General features: G+C 39.5%; 1 protein-coding gene across 4 annotated transcripts in view; it reads right to left on the bottom strand.

Moving 5' to 3' along the window:
- The window catches only part of GRM7 (glutamate metabotropic receptor 7), an 876,035-nt gene that overhangs the window by 131,339 nt on the left and 716,820 nt on the right, over nucleotides 1–27,876 (bottom strand). The gene's annotated exons all lie outside the window — the stretch shown is intronic.

Here is a 27,876-nt window from a genome sequence, read left to right as displayed (position 1 = left end):
CTGGGTCTCTGTCTGGTTTAGGAATCAAAGTAATACTGGCTTCATAGAATGAGTCTGGAAGTTTTCCTTCCCTTTCTATTTCTTGGAATAGCTTGAGAAGGATAGGTATTATCTCTGCTTTAAATGTCTGGTAGAACTCCCCTGGGAAGCCATCTGGTCCTGGACTCTTATTTGTTGGGAGATTTTTGATAACCGATTCAATTTCTTCGCTGGTTATGGGTCTGTTCAAGCTTTCTATTTCCTCCTGATTGAGTTTTGGAAGAGTGTGGGTGTTTAGAAATTTGTCCATTTCTTCCAGGTTGTCCAATTTGCTGGCATATAATTTTTCATAGTATTCCCTGATAATTGTTTGTATCTCTGAGGGATTGGTTGTAATCATTCCATTTTCATTCATGATTTTATCTATTTGGGTCATCTCCCTTTTCTTTTTGAGAAGCCTGGCTAGAGGTTTGTCAATTTTGTTTATTTTTTCAAAAAACCAACTCTTGGTTTCGTTGATCTGCTCTACAGTTTTTTTAGATTCTATATTGTTTATTTCTGCTCTGATCTTTATGATTTCTCTTCTTCTGCTGGGTTTAGGCTGCCTTTGCTGTTCTGCTTCTATCTCCTTTAGGTGTGCTGTTAGATTTTGTATTTGGGATTTTTCTTGTTTCTTGAGATAGGCCTGGATTGCAATGTATTTTCCTCTCAGGACTGCCTTCGCTGCATCCCAAAGCGTTTGGATTGTTGTATTTTCATTTTCGTTTGTTTCCATATATGTTTTAATTTCTTCTCTAATTGCCTGGTTGACCCACTCATTCGTTAGTAGGGTGTTCTTTAACCTCCATGCTTTTGGAGGTTTTCCAGACTTTTTCCTGTGGTTGATTTCAAGCTTCATAGCATTGTGGTCTGAAAGTATGCATGGTATAATTTCAATTCTTGTAAACTTATGAAGGGCTGTTTTGTGACCCAGTATATGATCTATCTTGGAGAATGTTCCATGTGCACTCGAGAAGAAAGTATATTCTGTTGCTTTGGGATGCAGAGTTCTAAATATATCTGTCAAGTCCATCTGATCCAATGTATCATTCAGGGCCCTTGTTTCTTTATTGACTGTGTGTCTAGATGATCTATCCATTTCTGTAAGTGGGGTGTTAAAGTCCCCTGCAATGACCACATTCTTATCAATAAGGTTGCTTATGTTTATGAGTAATTGTTTTATATATCTGGGGGCTCGGGTATTTGGTGCATAGACATTTATAATAGTTAGCTCTTCCTGGTGGATAGACCCTGTGATTATTATATAATGCCCTTCTTCATCTCTTGTTACAGCCTTTAATTTAAAGTCTAGTTTGTCTGATATAAGTATGGCTACTCCAGCTTTCTTTTGGCTTCCAGGAGCATGATAAATAGTTCTCCATCCCCTCACTCTCAATCTAAAGGTGTCCTCAGATCTAAAATGAGTCTCTTGTAGACAGCAAATAGATGGGTCTTGTTTTTTTATCCATTCTGATACCCTATGTCTTTTAGTTGGCGCATTTAATCCATTTACATTCAGTGTTATTATAGAAAGATATGGGTTTAGAGTCATTGTGATGTCTGTATGTTTTATGCTTGTAGTGATGTCTCTGGTACTTTGTCTCACAGGATCCCCAAAGGAGATTCTTAATTAAAAAGAATAAATAAATAAAATATTCAGGGTATCTTTTCTACCTAAAACTGTCTTTGAGATTTCATAAAGGGCACCTGGAATCATAGATTTTTTTTCTTTCACCTTACAAAAACAGAGAAACTAGAAGTAATTAGGTTCATTTGCTATGTTATGGGGGTTGCATGGGAAAAGTAAAATTAGAATAGCTTTCCTGAGATTAAATTTGTATAAGGTAAATGTTATCAGTATTCAGAAATTATATGTTTTATGGAAAGTTCCTAGAAATTTGTCGGCATCCTCACTGTTCCCAATTGGTTTTTATTTCTCAGAGTCCTGATTGTGCTCTGATGATAGTAGACAACAATAGTATATAGTGCAGCCATTTGGTCAGTACACCAGCCCAATATAGCCCACTACCTGTTTCTAAAAATAAAGTTTTCTTGGAACACAGACAAGCCCATTTGTTTATATATTGTCCATAGTTGCTTTTATACTATAATAGAGTTGAGAGCAGTGTGGCAGAGATCTTGTATACTATCAACCGAAAATATGTAGTAATTGGCCTGTTACAAAATAAGTTCACTGAAGCCTGGTATAGTGTTATCCCTAATTTTAATTACTATTTAAGACACTGACTTGGCCACAACCTCACTTCTTTTACTTAAATCTCTCATTTTCTAGAAGAGTGGATTTCAATTAAGGGTGCACATCAGCCTCACCTATGCAGTTTTATGAAGACGCAGATATCTAGGGCCTATTCTAGAGTTAAAACATTTTTCCCATATTCTTGGTATGTCATTGGTATACCATGTGTGTTATATCTCCAGATTATTATATGTTATACATCAAGATTTCATTCCTCTATAAAAATTATGGTCATTAAGTTTTATATGTAGCATCCCCTATCTTCTTTCAAAAAAGCCTTAATCATTATTCTTAGGAACCGTTTGTCTAAAACATTTTTGGGTTGGCTTTGTTATCTTGTTTTTCATGCCACAGAAACAACCAAATTTCCTTGTCATTAAATTATACTTGATGTGAATGCTTATCAGGCATTTTACATTTGAAGATGGCCAGTAGTAAATTAAACAGAGCCACCATGAGTCTCTCCATTTTACTGTGACTCTTCCTTGACGGCTTTGTAATCAACTGCAGACCCTCTCAGAGTCATAAGGAAAAGGACTGTAGCAAATGTGGATGGCACGATTTGCACAACTTAAAGACCACACCTGGATTTTCAGAACTTTTTTTTTTATGAAAAAAACAGGCAGCTTCATGAGACTGCTGCTACCCAAGAGTCCAAATGGAACAAAAATTAATTACATAGGACTGAATGAATTAATGAGGGAAATTGTATCCATTTGTTTGCAATACTGTTGATGCTGGCCTAATGTCCTAATTTGAATAGATAAGGAGGCCATTTTCCTTCTTAAGCTATCTGTAACTCATAAGAGATTGGTGGGCTCTGCTTTGTTTTTGTTTTTGCTTTTTAAACGTTTATTTATTTTTGAGAGACAGAGGGAGATAGACTATGAGTGGGGGAGGGTCAGAGAGAGAGGGAGACACAGAATCCGAAGCAGGCTCCAGGCTCTGAGCTGTCAGCACAGAGCCTGATGTGGGACTCAAACCCACAGACCACGAGATCATAACCTTAGCTGAAGTCAGACGCTCAACCAACTGAGACACCCAGGCGCCCCTGGTGGGCTCTGCTTTTGTAGACCAAAATAAAACATTGGCAAATGCTATCTCTTTCATTTTTTCCACAGTCTCCTTCCCCCAGTTCAGAAACTCTTTGAATCTCCTTACTTCATATGGCTGTATAGCTACTTGCATAGATTCATTAAGAGTCTGTTCCCTTTTTTTACCAGACTATAATAGGAATTATTGGTTATGCAATGAAAGACTTGCCTGGTGTATCATATTTGAGGATGATATTCATTTAATCAGGTATGGCAAGCCACATTTAAGGAAGAATGACTTTTATAGAGCCCTCACAAGAACATGGGTTTGGTACCTGGGTTTATGGGGTCTCAGATTACTGGTGGTAAGAATGCCACTCTCTGGCAGGCCAAGAATATTGAAGTAATTTGGGAAACTTGAGAAGAGAGAAACTTAACCAAATATATAGATACTGCAGGGGAAATCTGGTAGGCTTTCTTGGGCTTGGTCTCCTAGCCTCTGAATGACAAATGATAAAGAGCCTTCACAATTCCAATATGAGACTCCTTATGAAAATTTCCAACAAAGCAAACTTAAACTGTCCTAGATAATAAAGTAACACTTGCTGCACCTATATAAATAACTAGGCCAAGCCTAATGAGACTAGTCTTATTTTATAATCAAAAATAATCTTTTTTTGAGATTAGTGGTCAAAAGGAGGGAGAATTATAAGAAAACTGGGAATAAGCACATGATTAATAAATGTCTCTGTTGGAAAACTATGCATATTTTACAGCAAGCCCTTCCAGACTATCTGATTTGAACTTTCATTGCCTTTGACCTCTTTTATACTCTGTAACTTGTAGTTAGCTCATATAAATGCTGAATAATTCTTGTCTATAGACAGATCAATTTTGTCCAGTATGTTCAGGAGTCAAACCGATTTTTCTACCCCTACCAAAAATTGGCAAAAGCTAATTTTGTGTCTACTTGAATATTCATTTCAACTTTACTTTATTGCATATAAACTTGTGATTCTTTGATTTCTCCTCTGAATTGGTTGTAACATATGCCTGATGCCCTCATTAATAATGCTATGAGTTATATAAAAAAAATCTTAAACATGTATTAACATTTCTTTTAGATAACTTGCAAAGTTGAGTTTTTTAAATAGTATCAAAATAACTTTCATCCCACCTTTTTCCTTGACTGAAACCTATGACAATTACAATAGTGAGGATAAAATAGACAAAAATCCTATCATCCTAGAACTGACACTCTAAAATAATGTATACAAAATGAACACCAAAAGGGGAGAAGAGAAAATAAAATGAGTGTGTAAGTTAGTACATTTCAAAGTGATAGTGTTATGAAAAAAATATAAGACATTTGTATGAGCTGCTATTCTGGAAATTTAACTCAGTGGCACTGTATTTCTTTAAGAGGTAACAAAATCCTGAAGGAGAATTCTTGGGATTCTAGTGCCATTTTTGGAATACCAGGGATCTTGACTTTTATTTTGTTTTGTTTTATTTTATTTTATTTTATTTCATTTTATTTTATTTTAGAGACAGAGTGTGTATGAGTGGGGTAGGGGACAGAGGGATAGAGAGAGAGAATCTTAAACTGTCTCCATGCTCAAAGCAGAACCTGACACAGGGCTCAATCCCATGGCCCTGGGATTAGAGACGATGAATTTTGTTTCTATTTCATAAGATTTGCACTTGACCATGTATATGTCCAAGTGTTTGGGGAAGAAATGTAAGCTCTTTTGTACCAACTAAAACCAGACAAGTTTGACTGAAAGGCACATAACTGGGCTTTAGTGCAATTATTCAATGGTGGCTTGAACTAGACAGACTTGCTCTATGAGGTACAGTCTATGCCACAGATTTGTAGGAAATCAGAGGACTACAATTTTATTTCTGATTTACCAATACAACGAGTTCACAAGATATCCCCCATTTTTAACAGTAGATACTTTGCTTACCAGTGGTAACCTACATCTAAAAGCTTAACTCACTAGCTCATAACCAATATGTCAGCAAGCCTTTGGAAATAGTATAAGTGGCTAGAATACTTACTCATAGGTGGCAGTGATAGCAGAATATCCTGATTTTCTACATGAACATCAAAGACCAAACTTGCAAGTCTTTAAAGAATCCCACATTGACTACCAGCCTACCTTAGAGAATTCTAACTTAAAAAAAGTAATTTCTTCCTAAATAACTTGCTTTATTATGAAACAGTAGCAGGCAAATTAACTGCAATTGCATCTTCATAAAGATTTCCATTCCATAAGCTAAAATTTCAGGAAATCAATGGAGGGCTAATTATGCATGAGTACTCCCTGATGCTGAAAGCTGGGACACAAGGGACAGTACTGGAGAGACGTGAATTGTTACCTCTCTGAGATAGTATCTCTCCTTCTGGTGGTAGGCATATGAATCTGCACACAATTTTAGGGAGAAGACGACTTTCAGATCTTTTCTTTTTTAATCTCTTCTGTAGATGATAATCAGAGAGACAGATAATGAATATGAAGTATAAAATATGACAACAAAAATGAACCATGTTACATTTTGGTGTTCATTTTATATCCTTTCTTTCACAGTGTGTAAAGCCTGATTCACAATGTGCCACCTGATTTGTGGAGAGGGGGGTTGATTATTCAGAAAGTGAGATGCTTCTATTTCCCCCTACACATTCTTGTGTGAAATTCTGTTCTAAAGGCATAAAAAAAAAGCAGGGCTTTTGGATACTAGCCCTTTGTCCGAACAGAAAACATGAATAGACACTTCTCTAAAGAAGACATCCGGATGGCCAACAGGCACATGAAAAGATGCTCAACGTCACTCCTTATCAGGGAAATACAAATCAAAACCACACTCAGATATCACCTCATGTCAGTCAGAGTGGCCAAAATGAACAAATCAGGAGACTATAGATGCTGGAGAGGATGTGGAGAAAAGGGAACCCTCTTGCACTGTTGGTGGGAATGCAAACTGGTGCAGCCACTCTGGAAAACAGTGTGGAGGTTCCTCAGAAAATTAAAAATAGACCTACCCTATGACCCAGCAATAGCACTGCTAGGAATTTACCCAAGGGATACAGGAGTACTGATGCATAGGGGCACTTGTACCCCAATGTTTATAGCAGCACTCTCAACAATAGCCAAATTATGGAAAGAGCCTAAATGTCCGTCAACTGATGAATGGATAAAGAAATTGTGGTTTATATACACAATGGAATACTACATGGCAATGAGAAAGAACGAAATATGGCCCTTTGTAGCAACGTGGATGGAACTGGAGAGTGTGATGCTAAGTGAAATAAGCCATACAGAGAAAGACAGATGCCATATGGTTTCACTCTTATGTGGATCCTGAGAAACTTAACAGAAACCCATGGGGGAGGGGAAGGAAAAAAAAAAAAGAGGTTAGAGTGGGAGAGAGCCAAAGCATAAGAGACTCTTAAAAACTGAGAACAAACTGAGGGTGGATGGGGGGTGGGAGGGAGGGGAGGGTGAGGGATGGGTATTGAGGAGGGCACCTTTTGGGATGAGCACTGGGTGTTGTATGGAAACCAATTTGCCAATAAATTTCATATATTGAAAAAAAAAAACAGGGCTGCTTATGAACATTATCCCTTTATAGACTTGCTCTCCCCATACTTTCTTTTCTAAGTATTTAACAGAGAATGACATTTCTTTCTGCTAATACCTGACCTCTGATGAGCCTCCCTGAAGAGATGTGTGTCACTGACTCTGCTGGTTCCACACCTTATATTTCTTCCTTCCGATTTCTAGCATGGCTTATTGTTTGTTTATTTTTCAATCAGCCCCCTCCTCAGCTCCAGACAAGGATGTTTATCAGTCTTACCCAATCAATATATGTGGTATTATGCTGACAGCAACTCTTGGTCCCGGGAAAGGCATTCATTCTAATTTGGCCCAGTGAAACTGAAGGGAAGAATTTATTTTGCATGTTTGGAGGTAAAGATCTCCTCTCTTCAACTACACAGAAACAAAGAAGCACATGGCCCCAGTTGTTACTAGCAGCATCTTATAAGCTTGACTGCCAACAGCAGAACAGAAGCTTGGAAATAGCCTGAGTTTTCCATGTTTCAGAGACACTGACCACATGGTACCCTAAAACTGGCCACCTTTAGACTTCATGAGTACACATCTCCTTGGTATTCAAATCACCTTGAGTCAAGTTTCTGTTCTTTGCAGCCTAAATCATTTTAAACAGAACTTTTATGCACCTTTTCTCTAAAAATTAAATGTCAGCAGCCCTTATCATGTAACTAGCTACCTCAAAGAAGAGTTATCTTCTCCAACCTTCTATTTTTTTCACTTATTCACTCAACATACATTTATTTACCATCTCCAAGCTGCCAGAAACTTCACTACACCAATCCAGCTACAGCCTCTCTCTAATTTATGGTCTGATATAGATTAACTTAAGCTCTTAGATGCCCAAGATCTTTTGGCAGTCAGTGGAAGTTGTGGACACCTTCTCAGCATATTGTCTTTAGATGTACAGGACAAAATACATCACACTACAAAGGAAGTCACATGTGTTAATACACAGTTATCAAAACACTTTTAAAAATTGTGACACACTCATACACACACATGCTTCTCTATTAATGCCTTAAACAACAAGATCAAGGCAGAAGATTTAATAGCCAGCATAATCTAAAAGTAATGATGAGGGGTACCTGGGTGTCTCAGTTGGTTAAGCGGCCAACTTCAGCTCAGTTCATGATCTCATTGTTCGTGGTCAGGCTCTGTGCTGACAGTTCAGAGCCTGGAGCCTGCTTCAGATTCTGTGTCTCCCTCTTTCTCTGTCTCTCCCCAACTCGCTCACTCACTCACTCACTCTCTCTCAAAAATAAGTAAGCAGTAAACAACTAATGATGAACAGACATGATACTTTTAGATAGCCACAACAAGTATAATGTGATTTGAATATGTGTGTGATATTCAGCATGTGCAAAGATACGTGCAGGACAATACAAGTATGGAGGATTAAGGCCAATGTTGCTGGATCCCAGAGCATTAGTAAAACATGATATATAAATAAGGTTGATTAGGTGAATATGCATTGCTTTTCTCCCTCTTTCTCTTTCCTTTCATCTCTCCTCTCCTGTGTCTTGCACACAGCATACTTACATACACACAGATGCACACACAAATAACTACAGTAAGGAAATAGCACACACATTGGCTGAAATAGCACATGAAATAGCAATGAAATAATAATAGAAAGGAAACTGCAGATGTAGTTTTTGAAATGAATGGGTCCATTCATCATTTCTTTTACATGTGAATTTTCCCAGAGATACTATAATCCATACTAAATTATAATCTAAAAAAACCCTTGGTTGAGATGATATGGGAAAATTATAAGATATTTTTACAGTTAAGAATCACAGACTTTAGGTGGTGTTAAAATCCATTTTATGGGGGCGCCTGGGTGGCTCAGTCGGTTAAGCGTCCAACTTCAGCTCAGGTCATGATCTCACGGTCTGTGAGTTCAAGCCCCTCGTCAGGCTCTGGGCTGATGGCTCAGAGCCTGGAGCCTGCTTCGGATTCTGTGTCTCCCTCTTTCTCTGCCCCTCCCCCGTTCATGCTCTGTCTCTGTCTCAAAAATAAATAAACGTTAAAAAAATTAAAAAAAAATCCATTTTATGGATAGGTAAACTGAGGCCTGGAGAGGACCAAGTGACTGCTCAAGGTCACACGGGTGGATAGTGGCAGAGCCAGACCCAAGCCCTATAGTCCTTTTGCTTGAAAATTTCAACACTCTATTGCTTCAGAACATCCTGTTCACCAGGACAGGCATAACGAGGTCATTTGTGTTGCTTACCAAGAGCTTTATTGACAACTAAGGGCTCTAAGGAGAAATTCACACAGAATTATCAAAATCTAAATTTGTCCTCCTGCCAGCCCCATCTCCCCACTTCAACCCCTGGGATCCGGAATGAGAATTTCATTTGGTGCGTCTCTCATCTCGTCAACACTTCTCTGTGATAAAGAAAATCCATTTCCCACTAAATTAAAATTGCTTTTTCATCCTAACAAACACTATACCCTTGGTACATATCAGAATAAAAATAAATTGATTTTTAAGTATCCGTTGGAAAAAAATAACAAGAAGAAGCATAAAAATCATGGAGCCATTGTATGCCTTTTGAACAATTTAGCTATGAAAATGGATTCCTTTCCTGGAGATAGCTACTCTATCTCTATGGTGGCAACACTGCAGGGTGGTTCAGTAGCTTCAGTAAAACCTTCAGTCTTCCTGACATTTTACATGAATGATGCTAAATGACCTGTTAGCTTGACACGTCGCCAAGGTGATAAGACAGTTAATGGAATATACCACTCTCTTACTCAATAAAAGGGAATGACTTTAAAAAAGTGTCTCATTTTCCCCTTCCCCTCCCCCATGGTCTTCTGTTAAGTTTCTCAGGATCCACAGGAGAGTGAAAAAATATGGTATCTGTCTTTCTCTGTATGACTTTTTTCACTTAGCATAACACTCTCTAGTTCCATCCATGTTGCTACAAAAGGCCATATTTCACTCTTTCTCATTACCAAGTAGTATTCCATTGTATATATAAACCACAACTTCTTTATCCATTCATCAGTTGATGGATATTTAGGCTCTTTTCATAATTTGGCTATTGTTTAAAGTGCTGCTGTAAACATTGAGGTCCAAGTGCCCCTATGCATTGAGGAGGGCACCTGTTGGGATGAACACTGGGTGTTGTATGGAAACCAATTTTAAAATAAATTTCATATTAAAAAATAATAAATTAAATAAAGAATAACATTTATTGGTAAGCCTAAAAAAAAAAGTGTCTCAACAACCTTCAAGTCCTCACTAGAAACCCTCTAACCATGTATGTCTGGGACTTAAAACCCAGCACCAAATAGTGTGCTCCTGAAACAACAGCAGATAGCTAGGGCTGCACTGCCACTAATGCCTTGAACTTTGGGAGATCAAAATCCTTTATTGGTTATTCTCATCTATCCTGACAACCTCTCCTCCATAATGAGCCTGTAAAACGTTTGCCGAGTCACATAAGGGTGACTTCTCTATGCAGTGCTTTGCTAGTCATGAAATATGCATCTTTTGATACTGAAGCAAGCATGGATATCTGTGTGTCCACCTCTCTATATAAGAGTGGAGACATACTGCCAGTACTAAAACTCACACACCAGATGTCAGTGCAAAAACTGAAGCTAATATTTTGAGGACCAGGATTTCTCATCACTCATTGAGAATACAGGAACTAAAGTTTAAACAGATGTCCATAATATATCATTAAGTGATGCTCAGAACCTCTCTGGGGATGCACAGTAACCAGTAGGAAGTAAATGTATTTTAGTTTCATGGTCTAAAAAAAAAATGAGAAAGCACAAAGAATACTTAAAATTCCAAGTGTTTAATTTTGTATGGCAAACATTAATTTTATAATAAGAACATCAAGAAGGACTTCTCAAAATAATGAAAAAGCCCATAGGAAAGGACATGGAAGCACTCTCAGTGCATTTTGGGAAACATAATTTGCATGTGTCCCATTAAATGAGATCAATGCTGCCAGTGATGATGGGCCCCTAGGCAGGTCCCTTCAAATCTGAGTCTCTGTTCTCAGATTTGTAGAATGAAAAAGCTGGACCAGATCCTATCTATAGTTCCTCCAAATCAATTATCTTGTGAGTGTGTGTGTGGTGGGGGGAGGTTCTCTTCCAAGAAGCATATATAAAATATAAGGGAAAAAATGAAGTCCGGGCATCCTTGCCCTCTGCTCTGATTAACTCTAGATATCTTCATTATATCTAAGCGTGGAGTCCTTCTGAAAAGAAAAATTCATGTTTCAAATCATCACTGCTCCATATTTAATCCACTAAAGTCAATTATTGATTATTTCACTATTGACACAAATGCTTATTTTTTTCATCATGGTGAAACTATTCTGCTATGTCAAGAATTATCTGTGTCTAGGCCCTTTGAAGTGTGCCTCATTAAATGCAGAATTGCCAACAGGATTTTCAGAAGCTTGAGTAAAGATCACAACTTTTACAATTAATTTCACAATTGTTTCAAGGATTAAAAAGTCCTATTTGATTTAATAGCATATGAAGGACAACTTCAAGACCCTTGTGATCAAAGCTCAAAAGCAAGAGACCCCTTCTATGATAACTGATAAAAATGTCATGAGAAAAGTTTCTTTCCTCTACGGTAGGGGTTGGGGACATTGTGTCTTTACAAGAGAGAATGCTACATAAATGAGTGGGGCATGTAAGTGGAGTGTGCCTATGTTATCAAAGGACACAATGCTGGTGACATCACATGCTGTCGCAAACACAGTGCTCACCTAACATCCCTGTGTTTCCTTCCATCTCTCAGATACCTCTTACCCCTCCCACTCTATGGCAACCTTGGAAGTTGTGTGTTACAGATAGGATCCCTGGAAGATAGAGAAGGGCTGCCCAGTCCTTATCATAACTTACCTTGTCAACAGCCACTAGGATGTGGACATTCATCTCTTACTGTGTCATACCCTAGCCTATATGAATGAATACAAGTGTTGGCACTGACATTTACCCAGAATTTTGTGGTCACTGCTCCTCTCTTATCCCCCAGCTTTCTTATCTGTGATATGTTAAATATCGAGAAGTGAAGAATAGACTCCTGAGATTCAGAGAGAGTTCCGATTTGCATGCAAATTTCATGGCTGAACAGGTTTCAAACACATTCACCCCATAGTCCAGGGGAATTCGTTGTCTAGTCTTCCTAAGAATGAAACTCTCCCTCACTTTTTCTGTCCAGGAGGTAGAAAGAGAAGGGAGAGCCTTGCTGTCTCAGATAGAAGGAGACTGTTGTCCATCCCAAAATGAGCCTGTTTCTTTATCTGTGATGTGTCCTGGTCAATTGGAGATTAGTCTGCTTCCTGTCCTAGCTTTCCTCCATTCCTGGTATCTACCAGCACCATCGGAGCTGTTCACTGAAAGTTGCAGTTCTAACTTCTCACACCATTCATGGTTCCAGCAATTAACATACTTTAAAATCTCATCCTCATGGAAACAAATAACAACAAAAAATTGAGCCACACCAAGAAACAAAGGGATCCCAGATCAGAAGCCTTATGATATATGCCATCTAATAGATGGAAGCATCATACCTCCACATACACAACAACTGTATGTGTTAAAACAATATATCTAATTCTACTTATGGAAGACAATTTAACAGGTAGACTGCAGGGGTCAGCAAACTATGGCCAATGGGCCATATCTGTCCTGTATACAAAGCGTATTTTTGTATTTCCCAGAAGCTAAGAATGGTTTTTTTGCATTTTTAAAAGATTGTAAGGGTTGTTAAAAACAGATAAGCAAATGAACAACACACGTATCACTCTATTAGTGATTAAATATTCTCTCTGTGCAAGACCTTTGTATTTATCATCCAAACATTTGAAAACACTCTCCCTTAGGCTTATAACCTCCAGACCTGCCACTTGAGTCTATGCAGCTACATTTATGTCGCTCATGGAATCATTACAGTAACCCCCTTGGAAGCCTTCACTACACTCACTGACCCAACTCTCTCCCCTCCCATCCTCTCTTGCATCTACTCTAGTCAAGCTTTCACCTCTGTCACTCCAGCACAACACTCTGCAAGGTCTTCTGGGATGACCCCATTGCCCAATCCCATGTTCACATCTCAGTTTGCATCTTTCTCAACTTTTCATCAGTACTCCATCATTCCCTCCTCGCCCCCCGCTTTATTCCCTGGGTATATGGACATCTCTATCTGCAGGTTCTTGTGCAGCTCCTTCGCCACCTCCCTTCTTCCCTAGTTCTATAAATTGGAGCATTCTCTGACTCTCCTGTCTCATGCCTAAATGACCTCATTGAGTCTCAAGGTTTAATGTGTCATCAGTTATCTGATAACTCCCAGCATCTCTCCTGAATTCCAGATTTGGATAGCCAACTCCTAACTGACATCTTCACCATCTTTGACAGGCATCTCAGAGTTAATGTGTCCAAAATTGCACCTTCCCAGCACCTCCTGCAGTCTCTTCCATCTTAGGGAATGACATTGTTATCCACCCAACTCTTCACACCAACAATCAATCGTGGGGCTCATTTGGATTCTTCTCCTTTGTTTATACTCCATACAAAGGCAGTCACCAAATTCTGTTCAGGCCACCTTCATATCTCCACAGTCTAATCACTTTCAACACCCACAACAGGATTACTGCAGCCCAGGAGACCACTGTCTCTTGCCTGGATTTTAGTCATTGCCCTTGACTCATCTCTGCTTCCACTCTTACCCCTAGAAACTGTTCTCCTCCTAACAGCCACAGAGTCTTTGTAAACTGTAAGTGAAACCATGTCATTCCCTTGTTCAAAACTTCCATAAAATGCATAATACAACTGAAATTCCTTTTGGTGCTCTTTTTCTAGCTCCTTATCAAACTCAACACCTAAGAAACAAATAATTCAGTTAAGAAATGTGCATAAGACATGAATAGACACTTTCCCAAAGAAGACATAATGGCTAACAGACACATGAAAAGATGCTCAACATCACTCATCATCAGGGAAATACAAATCAAAACCGCAATGAGATACCACCTCACACCTGTCAGGATGGCTAAAATTAACAATTCAAGAAACAACAGATGTCAGCAAGGATGAGGAGAAAGGGGAACCCTTTTGTACTGTTGGTGGGTACAGAGGTTCCTCAAAAAATTAAAAATAGCACTACCCTACAACCCAGCAATTATACTACTACGTATTTATCCAAAGGATACAAAAATCCTGATTTCAAAGGGTACATTCACTCCAGTGTTTATAGCGTCACTACCAACAATAGCCAAATTATGGAAAGAGCACAATGTCCAATGACTGATGAATAAAGGAGAGGTGGTATCTATACACAGTGGAATACTACTCTGCAATCAAGAAGAATGAAATCTTGCCATTTGTAACAACATGGATGGAACTAGAGTGTATTAGGCTGAATGAAATGAATCAGCCAGAGAAAGAAAAATATCACATGATTTCACTCATATATGGAACTTAAGAAGCAAAACAGATGAACATAAGGGAAGGGAAGGAAAAATAAAATAAGATAAAAACAGAGAGGGAGGCAAATCATAAGAGACTCTTAAATACAGAGAACAAACTGAGGGTTGCAGGCCAGGAGATGGGTGGGGGGATGGGCTAAATGGTTGATGGGCATTAAGGAGGACACTTGCTGGAATGAGCACTGGGTGTTATATGTAAGTGATGAGTCACTGGGTTCTACTCCTGAAGTCAAGACTACACTGTATGTTAACTAACTTGAATTTAAATTAAAAAAATTAAAAAACAAATTCCTCATCATGGCCCATGGCTAAATTATCGGGTTCCTGCTCCCTCTAGCACACCTTCCTGCCTGCTCTACTACAGACACATGAGCCCCCTGGCTCTTTCTCTTACCAGTCCTGCCTCTGCCTGAGCACCTGCCCTTGCACTTGTGTGTCCCTTTGTCTAGAGCACTCCTCCCCACTGTCCACCTCCCCCTGAGATTTATTCATAGCTCCTTGCTCTGCTTTGTTCTCTGCACACACGTCACTCCCTACAGAGGCCTCGCCTAACCACATGTTCTCTCTCCAACCCATCATGTCACAACATTTAAGCCACTGATATCATATCACATGCTCATTTACTAATTAATTCAATATTGGTCTCTGCACGAGCATGAAAGTGCTATAAAAACAGGAAATTTGATTCCTTAACTCTTTTATTCCCTAAAGTGGATGCTCAGCAAATATGTGGCAAAAAAAAAAAAAAAAAAAAAAAATAGAATAGAAAGGGGAAGACAAAGTATCTGGCACCTTAGTGTGAACAAAGCTTAACAGATCCTGTTTGGTCTCTGGGTCCTTCTCATCACAAAGTCAGGGTAACTCAGTCCCTCATGAAGCCTTTCATGAGTACAAATTCGAAGGACCACTGCTCCCCCCAGCCACCCTCAATTGTCATTAGCCTGGTTTAGTTTCTTTAGAGCACATATGACTATGTGAAATTATCTGTCAGCTGTTTTCCTCACTAGAATGAAAGCTCTAACTTGTCAGTTGTGTCCCTTCTCTAAGCCCTAGACAATGCCAGGCACAAAGTTCATAGTCCTAAATATATATATAATGTGTGTGTGTGTGTGTGTGTGTGTATACACACACACACACATATATATGTGTGTGTGTGTATATATATATATATATATATAGTGTATATGTATGTATATTATATACATACATGTATATATAATATATATATTACATATATATCAGTAAGTCAAAAGACTGAATAGATCACATAAGACGGGAAAATGTAGACCTCAACAGACACACACACACACACACACACACACACACACACACACACATAGAGGGAGAGGGCGAGGGAGAGGGAGAGGGAGAGGGAGAGGGAGAGGGAGAGGGAGAGGGAGAGGGAGAGGGGTCAGGAAATAGAAAGTGACTTTACCCCTCCTTCCACAGTGATGTTGAGTTGACACTTTTAGCCCCGTGAGAGGTCAGGCAACTCACCATCTGCTGGTTTCTCCTGGACTGGGTATCTCATCTTGCTCATGATGTGAGGGCCCTGAGCTTCGAGAAAGCCTGCAAATGTTTCAGCAAGAGGCCCAGATGGTGCTCAGGGATGTGTCTAGAATCTCAGTTGAGATGCTTCACCTCTGTTACCTGCTTTGATCTGAAATGTTTCTGATGGGTTTCCAGAACGTATCCTGCCAGAAGCCTGTCTAGGAGACAGGTGTAAAGGTTTTGTATTTTTGAAAATGCACCCTGCTGTCCATGCAGCCACTTCTGTATTTACAGAAAAGATGCTAAGAAACAAATGACCTCATTAGAGAGTCAAGACAAGGATAATCACTATAACCTAGGTTCTCAGGAAACTGAAAAGATCATCTCTTGCTCATCTGTATTTCCAGTGCCTGGCACAGTGGCAGGCTATAAGGTACAGTTGTGTAGGCTGCACACTGTACAACTCCATGAAGTAGCATTTCCATCATAGTCTGTATGAACAGCAGTCCCTGGGATTGTGCAGGATACAACCTGCACAGCCCAGCACTGTGACCCTGACTCATGGCACGTGGAGTATCAAGGTGCTCTGTAAAATGCGCTGAATGAATGGGGGAGGAAGACACGTGGGAGGCTCCTTTGCTATCAGGGAACTACCTCAGAGGGCCACCTGGCAGGTGGGTGGGGCCTGAAACACCCACCTCTTTTCAGAAGGAAAAAAATAAAGAATTAGGGTCCATAACCCTGGGTAATTACCTGTAGAATTTGCCTCCATCAGGGAAGTTGTAGGACTTTGCTTACCTAATTGATCTGATACAGTGGGTACCCCAAAGGTAGAAAAGTGAGATGCTTATGCTGTAAGTCACTTTCATTTCAATTTTTCCTTCCATGGATTATGTCAAGAATATAGCTGCAAAATCTCTATCAAATGTATGTGTGCTTCTGAAACTGACCCCGCTTCTGGTCCTCTACAGTTTTCTCCTTACATGCAGCACAAGTAGTCTTTCTAAAACATAAATCATGCTTTGAAGACTCCTTTTTTCCCCATCTTGCTCAGAATGTATTCTATTTTTTAAATTTTTTAATGTTAATTTTTGAGAGAGAAAGGGGAGAGGGGTAGAAAGAGAGGGGGACACAGAATCTGAATCAGGCTCCAGGCTGTGAGCTGTCAGCACAGAGCCCTATGTGGGGCTAGACCTCACATACCGCGAGATCATGACCTGAGCTGAAGTCAGATGCTTAACCAACTGAGTCACCCAGATGTCCCTCAGAATGGATTCTAAAGCCCTGCATAAACATCCCCCTGTTTCCTTCCCATCCCATTTCCTACTTCCATCCTCTACTCTCCAGGTTCTATTTCTCAAGCCAATCATCTCTGATCAACTTTGCCCATGTTTTCCCTTGACAACTTGGCCTCTGCTATCTCATTTTATGCAGAGTTCTGCTTGAACAGCACCTCCTCCAGGAAGTTCTCCTGACCACCCCCATCTATAATAAGCCTCTGCAAAGTCTATCCAGACTCTCCTTTATTTCCCCCATTTCTTCCTGTCATTATCTAGTTACTTGAATACTATCTCACTTTTCCAGCAAAATAGAATCTCCCTGAGATCAAGAATTTGTCTTATTCTCACTGTTCCATCCCCAACACCTAGAAAAATACCTGACACATATTAGACTTTCCATAAACATTTGTGTGATGAGTGAATGTTTGAAATTGGAAACTGTCAAAAACAGCAACCTGGATAAACACAGAAAATCAGAAGAAAAGAAGGTTATAAATCTGGGACCATTCTTTGACTATCTGCTACTTGTTTAAGTTGTACTTTTGTGTGTGTGTTTATTCATTTATTTTGAGAGAGTGCGTGTGCATAAAAATAGGGGAGGGGGAGAAAGAGAGAGGGAGAGAGGGAGAGAGGGAGAGAGGGAATGAGAATGAATCCCAAGCAGGCTCTGTGCTGTTAGCAGAGATAATCTCAACACAGGGACCAATCTCAGGAACTGAGAGGTCATGACATTACCCCAAATCAAGAGTTGGATGCTTAATGGACTGAACTACCCAGGCTCCAAAAGTTGTACTTTAAAAACACCAGAGAAGAAATCCTGTGGGGCAGTTGCCACAAGCACTGATCTCATCAAATAGTATTTTAAATGCAAAACGTGTTATTGTTGAATTAGAGCTAGAGAGATACACTTATTTTAAAGGGACTTCCATAGTCTTACTAGATCCTACATTTGCATTATTGCATAATTACATATGGAAGCCCTAATGGCTGGTCTCAGGAAGGAAGTTACTGGCCTGCTGAAGTCTATTCAGGTTTAGCTGTTCCTAGGCTGAGAGCCAGGACAGGGTTGATGCAAGAATTCAGTGTCCTTGTATTTTCCAGCACAAACTGGCTTCTCTCAAGCAATGAGGCAACGGCACGTACATGAACATATAAGAGGACAAAGGAAGATGAAGTTTTTCTTATTCTTTTAAAATATATAGTAGTCCGGAAGAAATCTTGGATATACTGAAACTGGAAGATAGATGATGACGCTAATATCACAAATAAAAATACCTAAGGTTTACTGAACATCTATCATGTACCAGGCACTGTTCTGATTACTTTATATGAAATAAATGTATGTCACCTTGAACCTTTCAAAATTGAAATCAAATAATTTTGCCTCCATACATAATCCTCTAAAATCTTCCTTTCCAACCAATCTGATTCCACATGAACTGGTGTCTTGTTCTCTATTCTCCTATCCCTATCAAGCGCTATGTTCCTCCTTTCTTATATATACTGTCCTCCATGTTATTTCTCAGATATTCCTGACATGTTTCTGCCTCAGGACCTTTGCACTTACCATGCCCACTACGTGGAATCTTCTTTTATATCTCCTCATAGTTTGCTTCTTTAAATGTCTGCCCAAATCTTATCTTCTCATTGAAGACTTCTCTGAACACCAATTCAAAACTGCAAATACCATTTCCCCCATCCTGGTACTTGTGTTTCCCTTTGGGTTTTCCATATTATTTGCCATAATTTAATATTCTCTGTATTTTCATCTATTTAAATTCTATCTTCCTTCCACTGGATTACTGGAGTATAAACTGGGAAATTTATCTCCTTTGTTTCCTGTTCCTTCCTCCACATATACAACAGTGCCTGATACATGTGCACGTGTGCAATTAGTTAACTCATCGATCCTTATGGTAATCTTTTAAATAAATATTCCTGTCATTCTCATTTTACAACAAAGGAAACTGAGGCACAAAAAGATCACGTAATTTTTCTAGGGCAACAGGAATGACTGTTTCTACTGTCAACGTCTGTACTCCTGAATATGGTAGTTATATGAGAAAGGCCTTGATCAGCAAATTTCTTTCTCCTTTCCCAGATCTAGGACCAGAATCACTTAACCTCTGTAAGCCTCTGTTTTCTCATATATAAATGGGTGGATGTTAACATCTATTTAGAATTTGGTGTGGAGTTTAATGAGATAATATATACAAAGTATTCAGTCTAGGGATTGATGCACAGAGAATGCTCAACCACTGGTATTCCAGTCTTTATAATTTGCATCATCATTTTTAACATTCATAAGTAGTACATTGTATGGAAGATCTACAGTGCATTTAACCACTTCTCTTTGGCCAGACATTTGGATTCTGATTAGCATTCTGATACCTCCAACTTTGGAAACCTTTCCAATATCTTCCTCATCATCAACTCCTAGAAGTAGAACTACTAGGTCAAAAGTTATACATATTCTAAAAGCTCTTGGTACATAGCATTAAATGGGCCCTTCTTATGATTTGATCAGTTTAGTAATATGATAGTGATCTTAATTATTGCTACAATAGCAATCATATTACAACAGATAAGCATATCAAATTAACATGTTGTGTATCTTAAATTTACACAATATTATATGTCAAATCTATGTCAATTAGAGAAAGGAAAAATAGATTTTATCATCCATTTATATTTAATAAGAATATACATTTTCCCTCACCACCATGTGTATTACTGGATTTTTTTTTCATTTTTACTATTCTGAAGACTAAAAACTGGTTTGAGGTTGGATATATTTTATATATTAATCATTAATTAGTTTTAATAAATAATTTCCCCAATCAGTTCCTTCAGTTTAGAAAGCCTCTATCTATCTAAGAATGCATGATCATGCTTGAAAATTTGCCTTGTCTGTGCAGTCTTCATAGACATACTGCTCCAGGAAGACCAATCTCTCTCATTTCTTGCTATAAAGCTACTTTCTGATGGTTTTATATTGAAGGCAGGGGTTGCATCTTCCTCCAAAATAGATTCATTCATTTATCCCCCACCCACTGAGATTTACTGAGCACTTGCTATATGCCGGTCACCATTGGGGGCCCTACTGATCCAGAGTAAACTAAGTACTTACACTCAAGGTACTTATATTTATAAGGACATGCAGGCAAAAAGTACATGAACAAAACAATTACTGACACTAGTTACTGATGAAAGACAGGAAGAAATAGGATACAAATGGGTTGGAGAGAACGTTACCTGAGATGCAAGAGTGTAAAGACCCCTCACAGAGGAGTCTAGAAGCTGAAATCTGAATGATGAGAAAGAAAAGTTCTAGGTTACAGAATCCTGGACAGATGGTACATCCCGTGTAAAGTTCCTGGGAAGAAAATGTTCTCAGTATGTTCAGGGACTGGCATAACATCAGCAAGATGAAGGGATATAAGTGGGCATGAGAAGCATAGGAAATGAGGGTCAGAAAGATAGGAAGGCATCTCATGATCTAAAGCAGAGGCAGCGAACTTTTTTTGGTACAAGTCCAGGTTATAAATATTATCTGCTTTGCAGGCCGTATGATCTCTGCCACAACTGCTGAACTCTATCCTTGGAGCACGAAAGCAGCCATTGGCAGTATGTAAATGAATGAACGTGGCTATGTTCCAATAAAACTTTATTTATGAAAACAAGCAGCTGGTTGGATTTGGCCTGCCAGCCACAGTTTGTGACCCTTGTTCTAAATCTCATAGCTTCTAAGGAAGAGTTTAAATGCTATAGTTTGGGTGGTGGCAGAGAGGCAATACTAATATTCATAATAATATTACCACTATTAATATAAATGGAAACTCACTAGAGAATTTTTTTAAAGAGAAGGATATCCAAACCACCACCCCCCAAAAAAACATTGAAAAATATTAGAAATAGTTTTCTCTAATGAGGGGTATTTGGAAATGGAAAAAAAAAAAGATGATGAATGCTATTATTTTTGTTGCAAGTTTTAAAAAAATTGACATTTATATATGTATAATTTTGATACTTATAAAAATAATTAAAAATTTTAAACAAAATATTAAAAATACAAACTATATGAACTGGTATACTTACTCAATGGCCAAAACTATGAGTAAGACAGGTGTTGGTGCATATCAAAGAGAAGTTAAATCATGCTAAATTTCCTGAATTGTTTGGGAGGGTGATGGAAACACACATATTTTAGAAAAGTACAATGTACATATGTATTGAAATATAAGGACAATCAATATACATAGAAATAAAAAAAAAGAGGGATATAAATCCCAGCTGTTGGGGTCTCAGGACCTGGCATGTTACAGGCAATTAAAAATCAATTGCTAAGTAACAAAGGCTATTCTAAAAGATAAACTATTTGAAAACTCTCTCTCTAGCTCCGGGGTGGTAGGCACTGGAAAAAAATAAAAATAAAGATAGTGTTATTATGGGGAATAAAAATCTTTCATATTTGCTATTTCAGTACATCTACTAACCTGGTATTTTTAGACCAGTGCAATGGGAAGCACTGGGTCAAAAAATTGACTGTTGATTATAAGCCAAGCGATCAGTTGGAACATAAAGCTGAATGGGAGTGCACAGACACGTTAGAGAGACGATTTTCAATTTTAGGCACCTGAGGACCTGTTACAGACATCAGTGCTTTTGTGTCAGGTAGAATGATTGCCAGCATCACCGTTAAGGAATCATTTCCTCACATTTTCCTTTCCTAACAGCTGTAGTGGGAAACTGGATTTCTATGACAAAATGAAACAATAGCTCCTTCCATTTCCCAAAGCTTTTTATTAAGATCTAAAATTTAATGAGCTCACTCACCAATCATTCGCACAGCTCTAACACTGGAATCAGAAGGTGCGTCTCTTCTGCCAGAAGCATTCCTACAGTATCTGGTTCATTTCCTGTCAGCTGTTTGCCTCTGTTTGTTGTTTATTAGTGTTTGTGCCATGTTTTCAACAATGGAAAATCTGAAGATTCTGAGCCTGTTCCCCACTACAATTTCACTGAGTAATATCCCAATTTTGAAACTTATACACAAGTGCCAAAGTCTGATAAAACACTTATCCATGTCCACATAGCAAAGATTCTGGGAAAAAGAAATGAGGAATTAGAATGAATTTCACTATGCATATTAGAATTATCTATGTGGCCCCTTGGCTCTCAGTTAAATTTCTTAAAAAAGGGAGGGAGGGCGGAAGATGGCGGCGTAGGAGGATGCGGGGCTCACAGCGCGTCCTGCCGATCACTTAGATTCCACCTACACCTGCCTAAAGAACCCAGAAAACCGCCAGAGGATTAGCAGAAGGGAGTCTCCGGAGTCAAGCCCAGACTAGAGGCCCACGGAAGAGGGTAGGAAGGGCGGCAAGGCGGTGCACGCTCCACGGACTGGCGGGAGGGAGCCGGGGCGGAGAGGCGGCTCGCCGGCCAAGCAGAGCCCCCGAGTCTGGCTGGCAAAAGCGGAGGGGCCGGACAGACTGTGTTCCGACAGCAAGCGCGACTTAGCGTCTGGGAGGTCATAAGTTAACAGCTCTGCTCGGAAAGCGGGAAGGATGGAGGACAAAGGGAGGGAGAGCTGCTGAGCCCCCGGACGGCAGAGCTCAGCTTGGCGGGGAACAAAGGCGCCAGCGCCATCTCCCCCGCCCATCCCCTAGCCAAAATCCCAAAGGGAACCAGTTCCTGCCAGAGAACTTGCTCGCTCCGCGCAAACACCCAACTCTGTGCTTCTGCGGAGCCAAACCTCCGGCAGCGGATCTGACTCCCTCCCGCTGCCACAGGGCTCCTCCTGAAGTGGATCACCTAAGGAGAAGTGAGCTAAGCCTGCCCCTCCAGCCCCCGTGCACCTTGCCTACCCACCCCAGCTAATACGCCAGATCCCCAGCAACACAAGCCTGGCAGTGTGCAAGTAGCCCAGACGGGACACGCCACCCCACAGTGAGTCCCGCCCCTAGGAGAGGGGAAGAGAAGGCACACACCAGTCTGACTGTGGCCCCAGCAGTGGGCTGGGGGCAGACATCGGGTCGGACTGCGGCCCCGCCCACTAACTCCAGTTATACACCACAGCACAGGGGAAGGGCACTGCAGGTCCTCACCACGCCAGGGACTCTCCAAAATGACCAAACGGAAGAATTCCCCTCAGAAGAATCTCCAGGAAATAACAACAGCTAATGAACTGATCAAAAAGGATTTAAATAATATAACAGAAAGTGAATTTAGAATAATAGTCATAAAATTAATCGCTGGGCTTGAAAACAGTATACAGGACAGCAGAGAATCTCTTGCCACAAAGATCGAGGGACTAAGGAACAGTCACGAGGAGTTGAAAAACGCTTTAAACGAATTGCAAAACAAAATGGAATCCACGATGGCTCGGCTTGAAGAGGCAGAGGAGAGAATAGGTGAACTAGAAGATAAAGTTATGGAGAAAGAGGAAGCTGAAAGAAAGAGAGATAAAAAAATCCAGGAGTATGAGGGGAAAATTAGAGAACTAAGTGATACACTAAAAAAAAATAATATACGCATAATTGGTATCCCAGAGGAGGAAGAGAGAGGGAAGGGTGCTGAAGGGGTACTTGAACAAATTATAGCTGAGAACTTCCCTGAACTGGGGAAGGAAAAAGGCATTGAAATCCAAGAGGCACAGAGAACTCCCTTCAGACGTAACTTGAATCGATCTTCTGCACGACATATCATAGTGAAACTGGCAAAATACAAGGATAAAGAGAAAATTCTGAAAGCAGCAAGGGATAAACGTGCCCTCACATATAAAGGGAGACCTATAAGACTCGTGACTGATCTCTCCTTTGAAACTTGGCAGGCCAGAAAGGCGTGGCACGATATCTACAGTGTGCTAAACAGAAAAAATATGCAGCCGAGAATCCTTTATCCAGCAAGTCTGTCATTTAGAATAGAAGGAGAGATAAAGGTCTTCCCAAACAAACAAAAACTGAAGGAATTTGTCACCACGAAACCAGCCCTACAAGAGATCCTAAGGGGGATCCTGTGAGACAAAGTACCAGAGACATCACTACAAGCATAAAACATACAGACATCACAATGACTCTAAACCCATATCTTTCTATAATAACACTGAATGTAAATGGATTAAATGCGCCAACTAAAAGACATAGGGTATCAGAATGGATAAAAAAGCAAGACCCATCTATTTGCTGTCTACAAGAGACTCATTTTAGATCTGAGGACACCTTTAGATTGAGAGTGAGGGGATGGAGAACTATTTATCATGCTCCTGGAAGCCAAAAGAAAGCTGGAGTAGCCATACTTATATCAGACAAACTAGACTTTAAATTAAAGGCTGTAACAAGAGATGAAGAAGGGCATTATATAATAATCACAGGGTCTATCCACCAGGAAGAGCTAACTATTATAAATGTCTATGCACCAAATACCCGAGCCCCCAGATATATAAAACAATTACTCATAAACATAAGCAACCTTATTGATAAGAATGTGGTCATTGCAGGGGACTTTAACACCCCACTTACAGAAATGGATAGATCATCTAGACACACAGTCAATAAAGAAACAAGGGCCCTGAATGATACATTGGATCAGATGGACTTGACAGATATATTTAGAACTCTGCATCCCAAAGCAACAGAATATACTTTCTTCTCGAGTGCACATGGAACATTCTCCAAGATAGATCATATACTGGGTCACAAAACAGCCCTTCATAAGTTTACAAGAATTGAAATTATACCATGCATACTTTCAGACCACAATGCTATGAAGCTTGAAATCAACCACAGGAAAAAGTCTGGAAAACCTCCAAAAGCATGGAGGTTAAAGAACACCCTACTAACGAATGAGTGGGTCAACCAGGCAATTAGAGAAGAAATTAAAACATATATGGAAACAAACGAAAATGAAAATACAACAATCCAAACGCTTTGGGATGCAGCGAAGGCAGTCCTGAGAGGAAAATACATTGCAATCCAGGCCTATCTCAAGAAACAAGAAAAATCCCAAATACAAAATCTAACAGCACACCTAAAGGAGATAGAAGCAGAACAGCAAAGGCAGCCTAAACCCAGCAGAAGAAGAGAAATCATAAAGATCAGAGCAGAAATAAACAATATAGAATCTAAAAAAACTGTAGAGCAGATCAACGAAACCAAGAGTTGGTTTTTTGAAAAAATAAACAAAATTGACAAACCTCTAGCCAGGCTTCTCAAAAAGAAAAGGGAGATGACCCAAATAGATAAAATCATGAATGAAAATGGAATGATTACAACCAATCCCTCAGAGATACAAACAATTATCAGGGAATACTATGAAAAATTATATGCCAGCAAATTGGACAACCTGGAAGAAATGGACAAATTTCTAAACACCCACACTCTTCCAAAACTCAATCAGGAGGAAATAGAAAGCTTGAACAGACCCATAACCAGCGAAGAAATTGAATCGGTTATCAAAAATCTCCCAACAAATAAGAGTCCAGGACCAGATGGCTTCCCAGGGGAGTTCTACCAGACATTTAAAGCAGAGATAATACCTATCCTTCTCAAGCTATTCCAAGAAATAGAAAGGGAAGGAAAACTTCCAGACTCATTCTATGAAGCCAGTATTACTTTGATTCCTAAACCAGACAGAGACCCAGTAAAAAAAGAGAACTACAGGCCAATATCCCTGATGAATATGGATGCAAAAATTCTTAATAAGATACTAGCAAATCGAATTCAACAGCATATAAAAAGAATTATTCACCATGATCAAGTGGGATTCATTCCTGGGATGCAGGGCTGGTTCAACATTCGCAAATCGATCAACGTGATACATCACATTAACAAAAAAAAAGAGAAGAACCATATGATCCTGTCAATCGATGCAGAAAAGGCCTTTGACAAAATCCAGCACCCTTTCTTAATAAAAACCCTTGAGAAAGTCGGGATAGAAGGAACATACTTAAAGATCATAAAGGCCATTTATGAAAAGCCCACAGCTCACATCATCCTCAACGGGGAAAAACTGAGAGCTTTTTCCCTGAGATCAGGAACACGACAGGGATGCCCACTGTCACCGCTGCTGTTTAATATAGTGCTGGAAGTTCTAGCATCAGCAATCAGACAACAAAAGGAAATCAAAGGCATCCAAATTGGCAAAGATGAAGTCAAGCTTTCGCTTTTTGCAGATGACATGATATTATACATGGAAAATCCGATAGACTCCACCAAAAGTCTGCTAGAACTGATACATGAATTCAGCAAAGTTGCAGGATACAAAATCAATGTGCAGAAATCAGTTGCATTCTTATACACTAACAATGAAGCAACAGAAAGACAAATGAAGAAACTGATCCCATTCACAATTGCACCAAGAAGCATAAAATACCTAGGAATAAATCTAACCAAAGATGTAAAAGATCTGTATGCTGAAAACTATAGAAAGCTTATGCAGGTAATTGAAGAAGATATAAAGAAATGGAAAGACATTCCCTGCTCATGGATTGGAAGAATAAATATTGTCAAAATGTCAATACTACCCAAAGCTATCTACACATTCAATGCAATCCCAATCAAAATTGCACCAGCATTCTTCTCGAAACTAGAACAAGCAATCCTAAAATTCATATGGAACCACAAAAGGCCCCGAATAGCCAAAGTAATTTTGAAGAAGAAGACCAAAGCAGGAGGCATCACAATCCCAGACTTTAGCCTCTACTACAAAGCTGTCATCATCAAGACAGCATGGTATTGGCATAAAAACAGACACATAGACCAATGGAATAGAATAGAAACCCCAGAACTAGACCCACAAACGTATGGCCAACTCATCTTTGACAAAGCAGGAAAGAACATCCAATGGAAAAAAGACAGTCTCTTTACCAAATGGTGCTGGGAGAACTGGACAGCAACATGCAGAAGGTTGAAACTAGACCACTTTCTCACACCATTCACAAAAATAAACTCAAAATGGATAAAGGACCTGAATGTGAGACAGGAAACCATCAAAACCTTAGAGGAGAAAGCAGGAAAAGACCTCTCTGACCTCAGCCGTAGCAATCTCTTACTCGGCACATCCCCAAAGGCAAGGGAATTAAAAGCAAAAGTGAATTACTGGGACCTTATGAAGATAAAAAGCTTCTGCACAGCAAAGGAAACAACCAACAAAACTAAAAGGCAACCAACGGAATGGGAAAAGATATTTGCAAATGACACATCGGACAAAGGGCTAGTATCCAAAATCTATAAAGAGCTCATCAAACTCCACACCCGAAAAACAAATAACCCAGTGAAGAAATGGGCAGAAAACATGAATAGACACTTCTCTAAAGAAGACATCCGGATGGCCAACAGGCACATGAAAAGATGTTCAACGTCGCTCCTTATCAGGGAAATACAAATCAAAACCACACTCAGATACCACCTCACGCCAGTCAGAGTGGCCAAAATGAACAAATCAGGAGACTATAGATGCTGGAGAGGATGTGGAGAAACAGGAACCCTCTTGCACTGTTGGTGGGAATGCAAATTGGTGCAGCCGCTCTGGAAAGCAGTGTGGAGGTTCCTCAGAAAATTAAAAATAGACCTACCCTATGACCCAGCAATAGCACTGCTAGGAATTTATCCAAGGGATACAGGAGTACTGATGCATAGGGGCACCTGTACCCCAATGTTTATAGCGGCACTCTCAACAATAGCCAAATTATGGAAAGAGCCT

The sequence above is a fragment of the Panthera pardus genome, unplaced genomic scaffold (genome assembly GCF_024362965.1).
Source record: "Panthera pardus isolate Hobbes unplaced genomic scaffold, ASM2436296v1 HiC_scaffold_8, whole genome shotgun sequence".
Taxonomy (NCBI): domain Eukaryota; kingdom Metazoa; phylum Chordata; class Mammalia; order Carnivora; family Felidae; genus Panthera; species Panthera pardus.
This window is presented reverse-complemented; position numbering and strand designations above follow the sequence as displayed.